General features: G+C 51.1%; 1 pseudogene; it reads right to left on the bottom strand.

The window, feature by feature from the left end:
• Nucleotides 1-594: 594 nt before the first annotated feature.
• LOC116563415 lies at nt 595-6,115 on the bottom strand (annotated as a pseudogene).
• Between the last annotated feature and the right edge of the window lie 832 nt (nt 6,116-6,947).

The raw sequence follows: 6,947 nt of genomic DNA, 5'->3' as shown, positions 1-6,947 counted from the left end.
GGGTGTGCCTATTTACATTTGTGTGTAGGGATTAATCTTCATATGTTAATAAAAGCTTTCTATTGTATTCAAATGCTTATGACACTTTCTGTTTTCATATAACTGTATACTTATTAATAGAATAATTACATCAAGATTACTTATTTACTTCCTCATTTCCCCCGGTAGTTTTTGTGCCTACAGAGTGACACTGTATACAACAGATGCCCAGTGATGGTCCTGTTGAATTCTGTTACATTGCGGCTGCATGGAGACACCTCAGTAAAGGCAGAGGCGCTCACCAGGGTGTCTGTGCTTCCTTCTAGCCCAGTCAGTTTATGCATCACTAAAAATGTGTCCTGGTGAAATTTATATCTGCAGCCCAAACCTCCCCCTGGACAGGCCCGGCCAGGCTTCAGGCTTCAGTCATCTTCTCCCACAGGGACAGAGCTGTGACCAGCAGCCACCATGGAGACTTGACGTCCTAGCCCAAGCGTGGCAAGCTTGCTCCTTGAGGGCTACCTCTTTCCACCCTGGGCACCCCTGAGCAACCTATGATTGGCCACCTGGACTATGCCTCTGGTGGTGCCAAGCTCTCAGGCCAGTCACCCCGTCCTACCAGCCAATGGCCGGTCGCTCTCCAGAAGCACAGCCCCCCAGCTGGCCAGTCCTCCTTGAGGGGCAGCCCATCCCAGAGCAGCAGGACTGCCCTACTCCTGCCTGCACATGATGCTGATCCCCAGAATCCAGGGGAACAAAGGCGTTGCTGTATATCACTAAGGTAAGCAGGAACTTGATGGCCTTCCCCTTCCAGGTCTGCCCCCAGGGACCGCTCTCTACCAGCTGACAGGGGACCGCCGTGGGGGAGAAGATGTCAGAGTGCCAGGGCCTGCATGCAGAGGAGGCCACCCTCCACCTTAGCTTTCACTCTCAGTGACATCAGCTTCCACCGGAGGGTGTGCAGGCGATAAGGGACAGGGCTCACTGGGGTTTTAAAACAAAGGCTGTGTTGAGGAGACTGGGCTCGCTGGCCCCTAGCACCCTTTCACCACAGGGCCTTTGCACAGATGATCTCCTGTCTCCAGAACACTCTGCCCTCAGAGATGTGCACCCCACACCTCTCCCACCATTTCTCCAACGTCACCTCCCCAGAGAGGCCCATCCTGGCCACCTGTTTTAAATGGTGGCCCTTCCTGCTCCTCCCCTACTTCTCACGCTGTTTCTAAGCTCTGATGACATGTAAGAGATCGAGACCATCCTGGTCAACATGGTGAAACCCCATCTCCACTAAAAAAATACAAAAAATTAGCTGGGCATGGTGGTGCATGCCTGTAATCCCAGCTACTCAGGAGGCTGAGGCAGGAGAATTGCCTGAACCCAGGAGGCGGAGGTTGCGGTGAGCCGAGATTGCGCCATTGCACTCCAGCCTGGGTAGCATGAGTGAAGCTCCGTCTCAAAAAAAAAAAGAAAGAAAATCGTTGATCGACTGTGCTAATTGCAGATCTCTCCCCGCCGCGAGAATGTGAGCTCCATCCAGGCAGAGGTCTGCCAGCTCGATGACAAATCTTGAGGTCGCACTCAGTTGACGGCAGCATGTGAGAGGCCCTCAGAGTCCCGATGCTGCCTGGGTGAGAAAACGTATTAGTCAGCAGGCACAAGTTGTTCTTAAGTCTTTAATGGCAAGGGAGCTCTCACCGTTGCCATCGTCCTGGTTATGCAATCTTGGTGACAACTGCTTGGTGACCAACACAGAGCTGGAACCCTCCGTGCCCCCCAGATGACCCATGGCCGTGCTCCTCAGGCTCCTTCCCTGGACTCTGCCACCTGCAAACCCACCGTAGTGTCAGGACACAAGGCAGCCAACGCAGACAGGACCCCTCAAGATACCACAGCCAGACACAGTTGATGGGGCGGCTCAGCGGGCAGGACAGGTGCAAGCCACAGACGGTCAGCAAAGGCCTGCAGGGAGGCTGCAGAGCCCAGAAGCGCCTCCCCGGTCTGCAGAGCAGCAGCTTGTGGCCTCTTCTAAACACTGTGCGCAGTTTTGCAGCTCTTGGCCCTGCCTCATATTATGTTGCTGAAAAATAGAAGTAAAATCTGCTGGGTCTGATGCTGACCCCAAACAGGATGCGTGGGGGTAGGTCATGCACAGCGGCCTGTGTGGAAGGGTCAAGTCAGAAGAGGGTCATGCACTCAAAATAACCAGATGGATGTCGCCTGGAGGAGAGTCCCTTCCTGCCGACATCCACGGCAGTCGTCCTTTGCTGTCTGTGACAGGCACGTTCAAATCAACATAAAAATAAACGGCAGAGAATGTAGGCTTCTCAGCCAATCTGTTCCAAGCAGACACAAATGTTCTGTGGATATAAAGATGCCTCGTTCACTCCCCGTGGGATCATTTCACCCCCGTCCTTGCACGTTCAAATTCATCTGCCCTCACTTCAGGGTGTAAGAAACAGTCCTTCTAAGGTAAGTCTAAACAGGGGCTGGGAGAGAGACCTGGGAATGGACTCGGAGGGGGAACATGAAAGGGGATTTGTTCTGAAGGCAGGACACACAGAACGCTTGCAGAAAGGAGCCCTGGACACAGAAAGACCCCCTGCGATGAATGTGTCACATGGTGAACAAAGCTTGTCCTGACAGGTACCCTGTGAGGAAAGGAGCGCATGCATTTTGGAGGCCAGTCTGGAGCCCACATAGCCTGGCTCCGAGACTGAAGTCCTCTCTCAGCTTCCTCACCTGCAGCTGAGACAGACACTAAAAACCCCTCATGGTGCGAACGGAGGAGTCAACGAGCTCACTCAGGTAGAGCCAGATCTTAGCTGCTCTCGTCATCGACAGCACCTCGTTGTGGTTGGACCTAGGGTCTCGCCATGGCTAGATAGCAGCAGGGTGCCGGGACCCATTCCTTGGCCCCCTGAATGCTCCTCCTGGGGTCAGAAGTCAGGGCAGGCAGAGCACATGCCAGACAGGCTCCGAGAACACCAGCTCGGCAACTGAAGCAAGGACCACAATAATTCCCCCTTCCATTGTGTTCAATAGGTGTCCCTTGGCAATTCTCCAAATGACCTCACGGGTGCATGCTGTCAACTTCAAGGTTGTCATCATGACTCAACAGAGGCTTTCCGTGATTCATTCCATGTGCCAGAGGCAGGGAGTCAGTGTGCGTTCCTAGGGAAGAACACCTATCCCTGCTTTTGGATACCCCATCAAACCCATGCTGCTGTGTGACCTTGGGCGGCACAGCTAACCTTCCAGTGCTGAGTCACCTCTGGGGTTAGAAGCAGCGCCGTGATCCAGAACAGATGCCATCGTGGTTCTGAGCCACCCTAAAGAAGTAAATCACACACACCATGCAATGCCCTCAGTTCCCTCTACTTCAATAGCGATGTTTTGGGAACTTCTTAACTGGCCACAAGTTTATGTAACCTCTCCTCTGCCAATTCTAATAGAGAAAAATGCTTGAGGTTTTACAGAACAGTTATGTTCACATAAAAACAACATCAAATTCTGCATTGTAATATGTGAAATAAATCCTGCCCAATTTTCATCACTAATGATGATAGAAGGAAACACTATTTGAAAGAAGGCTATTCTGTACCTATAATTGCAAACAGTCTAGTCATTGTCAGGGGAACCGAGTACAGATAATCTCCAAGGAAGACTACACAGCGTCATTTTTTCTGGTTGACTTCCTCATTCACTAGCAGTCATTGAACTCTGAGTCCGATTTCCAGACTCCGTGGCCTGTTGGTTCCCCAGTCCTACAAAGCCCATTAATCCAGGCACTCAGCAAAGGGTGATTAGCACGGCTGATGATAAGAACTTGTTTACGCATGTGGCATGCAGTCACGAGCCCAGCAGGCTGAACCCGCTCAGAGCTTACAGTCAGCTGGCGAAAGAGATGGAGAAGTGTTACAACAGTGAGTCCCACGACGTGGCAAACACAGGATTCCCTCAGAGCCCATGGGAGCGACGGCCCAGTGTCCTCAGAACCAGCAACAGGTCAGCCCTGAACAGTTAGTAGGGCAGAAGTGGAAACAGTATTTCAATCAGAGGGAACAACAAATATAAGCCCAAAGAGTAAATGAGAGCACGGTGCGTTTAGCGAAGTGCACTGGGTGTGAAGGTGTGTGGTGAGAAGGAAGGGCAGAGAGTTCAACCAAGCTCAGAATCTTGGGCTTTATCTGGAAGGTAGTGGGAACCATTGATAAGGTGTGGGGAAACCATGAAGTGTGGTCTCCAGGAAACCCAAGGGAAGAGGAGTTATCTGCCCACAGCCATGGGGAGCCCAAGTGGGAGAAGGAGGGTGGTGATGGTAAGTAACTCTGGCTGTGATGACTCAAAGTATCAGTGACTTGACACAGTGAAGACCAGCTTCTTGCACAAAGCCCTCTGTGGACATCCCTGCTGAGTCGCCGTCATCCACATGGTCACTCAGGGATCACGCATCTTCCCTCCAGTGACTTGGCCTCCTCCAGCTCCTCTACACTGGGCCCACAGACGGGGAAAGGATTAAGAGGTGGGGGCATTTATGGACTGGACTCAGACTTGGCATGCCTCCTTCTACCTATATCCAGAACTCAGTCACATGGCCCAAAGCAGAGAGGCAGTATCACCTAGCCATACGTCTGTGGTGGAAAAGGAAATGGATTTTGGTTAGCCTTTGCAGTTTCTGCCACAAGTACTGATAAGAAAGATCCTTTCCATACATGGAACAAAACACACAACAAAAGATCGTTATTGACTGTATCAGTCAGCGACTGCTGCCCAACAAACCATCCCAAAAATGTTGTGATTTGAAAAATCAGTGATGTCTTGTTTGTCACGGATTGTGAACTGGCCAGGAAGCTCTGCTGATCTGGAAAGGGCTCAGCTGCTGTCCTCTGGGCTCATTCATGAGCTGGTCCTTTGTGCAGGTCAGCTGGGGCTTGACAGTTGAGAGTGGCTGGGCTCCACAAAACTCATTCTCTGGTGTGTCAGCCCGGACATTTCTCACAGCAGTGGTGGAGTTCCAAAATAAAGACAGGACGCAGGCAAGACCTCTGGGGGCTAGCCTTGGAACCAGCACGTTCCGGCACATTCTACTGGCCAAAGCAAGTCACTAGACTGTGCAGACCCAGAAACTGTAGAAACAGATTAGCCTCAAATGGGAAAATTACAAAGTCACATTGCAAATGCTATGGATGGGTTTGCAGGGAGGAAGGGGAAACCGGGGTTGTTTTTGCTTTCCCTCTCCCAGAGAGACAGGGGCCACGCTGTGTGTGGAACAAGGCGTGGGCTCTGAGTGGACGCTCCGGGCTAGGATGGGAACCTGAACGAGCTGCAGTCGCTGCTGGGATCACCGTTCAGAGTAACACCTTGTACATCATGGGAGGGGAAGGCAAAGGAAAAGAACAGACGTTCAAAGAGAAAGAAAAAGTGAAGGGAGAGCAGTAGAGATGGTATATGGAAAAATCTGCACAGTTTAGAAGCAAAAAATGGAGAATTGAAAAACAAAAACAGAAGTACCACATGGCCACTATGCCACAGTCGTCCAAACAGAATAAACTGTGACAGGCCTGGTAAAAGAGGGATACGGAGTCACAGAATAGAAATATGGATACACACACACACCCAAGAAGTAAGGCTGCCGTGAGCCTGTGCAGTCAGGGACGACCTTAGTAAGAGAACATGTGGGCTAGACAGGACCATTCTGATTTCAACAAAGCTGTACTGAGCATCTCTACAGGAGCAGCCAATGTGCTCCTGTTCATTGAGGGGCCCCTGTGTGCCAGGCATTGTGCTCGACACTGGAGCACCTGTCCCTGAAGATGGAGACTGTACCCTGCCCTCAGGAGCCCACAGTCCTTGTCACTCCCAACCTCTGCAAACCAGCAAAGAAGGAAAAGTGTAAGCAGTGTTGCTGTGGTTGTCCAGTGTCCTCACAGCCCCCACCAGGGCTGTCTCAAAGACTCCCCTTTGAGTGACTTGGGCTCAGCTGGTGAAGGCCCAGACTTTCTGATGTTGCCCATGGGCCGACGGTGTGCACAGGGCCCACATTCTGGTGGCTGTGGATAGGGCTCCCAAGACCCACAGCCCTCACATCCTGAGAGATGGGGATATCGCCAGCTCTTGAGTTCTCCAGGCTCCCCATGCTAGTCTGAATGTTTCCAAAGCAACTCAACTGAGGGAGGCCTTAAGCTCTTCAAAACAACTGGGACAGGCCGGGCATGGTGGCTCACACCTGTCATCCCAGCACTTTGGGAGGCCAAGGTAGGCAGATCACCTGAGGTCAGGAGTTCAAGACCATCCTGGCCAACATGGCAAAACACTGTCTCCACTAAAAATACAAAAATTAGCTGGGCGTGCTGTTGTGCGTCTATACTCCCAGATATTCAGGAAACTGAGGTAGGAGAATGTCTTGAACCCGTGAGGCAGAGGTTGCAGTGAGCCAAGATCGTGCTGCTGCACTCTAGCCTGGGTAACAGAGTGAGACTTCGTCTCAAAAAGAAAAAAAAAAAAAGAACTGCCACAGGCTCTACCTTCTTCCCATAGACCTGTGCGCTAGAAGTGCTGAGCTCTGAGCTCTCTCAGCCCTCGGTCAATGTCCTTTTCCTCAGAGCAGCACCACCTTGGTGGCATCTTCTTTATATTTCTGGGTGACACGCTATGCTCTGAATCTTCCATGCTTGATGAGTTAATGAATTGAGAAATCGTGTTTGTTTGCATGTGTGTGTGTGTGCGTGTATATGTATGTGTGTGTGTGTGTGTGTGTGTGTGTGTGTGTGTGTTCTCTCTCCTCTGTCTGTGCAGTTTTGCTTTCCAGCACATTAAGTTGCCAAACCAAAAGTGGATTTGAATTTCAACATGAGAAATCTTTGCTGTTCAGTAGATACCTGCCCTTTTCCGGTAGAATCAAAACCAGAAGCCTGTAGGACACGAGATGAGATGATATAATGACATAACAATATGCCTGCAAGTATCAT

This window comes from Sapajus apella, unplaced genomic scaffold (genome assembly GCF_009761245.1).
Source record: "Sapajus apella isolate SASKATOON/1434 unplaced genomic scaffold, GSC_monkey_1.0 scaffold35, whole genome shotgun sequence".
NCBI classification, from domain to species: domain Eukaryota; kingdom Metazoa; phylum Chordata; class Mammalia; order Primates; family Cebidae; genus Sapajus; species Sapajus apella.
This window is presented reverse-complemented; position numbering and strand designations above follow the sequence as displayed.